This window comes from Sinocyclocheilus rhinocerous, unplaced genomic scaffold (assembly GCF_001515625.1).
Source record: "Sinocyclocheilus rhinocerous isolate Xijiao unplaced genomic scaffold, SAMN03320098_v1.1 scaffold3930, whole genome shotgun sequence".
In the NCBI taxonomy this organism is placed as follows: domain Eukaryota; kingdom Metazoa; phylum Chordata; class Actinopteri; order Cypriniformes; family Cyprinidae; genus Sinocyclocheilus; species Sinocyclocheilus rhinocerous.
In genome coordinates, this window is record NW_015662578.1 from 51,547 (window position 1) to 52,554 (window position 1,008).

The window sequence follows — 1,008 nt, forward strand, 5'->3', positions numbered from 1 at the left end:
TGGCTGAGGGGACCTCTGCCTCTATGGCAGCTCTCCCGGATGTTGGAGAACGAGGTCTTAAGTTGTGGCAGTTGTGGCGTTTGGTATAGGGACCCCAGTGTCGTACACTCGACACAACGTTGAAGTGAATGACAGAAAGGGAATGTCTCAATTACATATGGTAACCCTCGTTCCCTGATGGAGGGAACGGAGACGTTGTGTCCTTCATTCCACTACTTGTGGGTTGGGTTGTTGAGTGGGTTGTGATGCTTCTTGACTCCTCAGACCAGAACGAGTGAGAAGATGCTACGCTGGTCTATTTTTACCCGGATGTCCAGGGTGTGGCCAGCTATGCAAATTCTGCACACCCAATTTCATTGGCCTTTTCTCAAAGATGTCAGAGGTGTTTGGGCTCCCAAGAGCAACCCCTAGTGTCGTACACTCGACACAATGTCTCCATTCCCTCCATCAGGGAACGGGGGTTACCATACGTAACCGAGATATTATTGCATTATATCACATCAAGTTAATTTTCAAGCATTTTCTTTCAAATAATTTTGCTGGTGGGTAGAATTTTTTAGCTATGCAGTTACAGAAAAATAATCAACACTTTCGAACATCTTTCAGCCTATCAAGATTAAGCATTCTACAGTACTGTGGTATAAACTTCACACTTTCCCTTTCACATTGTATAGCTAAAACCTTGATATAGCAAAACAAGCATGCACATGTTTGTGCATGTGTATTCTGCCAAATACCCATATTCATAGACTAGAAAATACGTGTTCATATTTGTGCCACTTAGTACAGTTTAGTGCTTAGATTGTCTCTGAATGACAAAAAGCCAAGGGCTAGAATTCGTGACCAGTAGTAAGTGCTTACTAATTTTAGAAATAACCTGAGAGAGAATTGCTTCATGATTCTGTTCATTGCTTCAGGATTCTGTTCATGAGTCAGTATCCAATGCACCAAGTATAATATGAATATACCTCCGTTTTCTTTTTTTTTTTTTTTTTTTTTTTTATACAA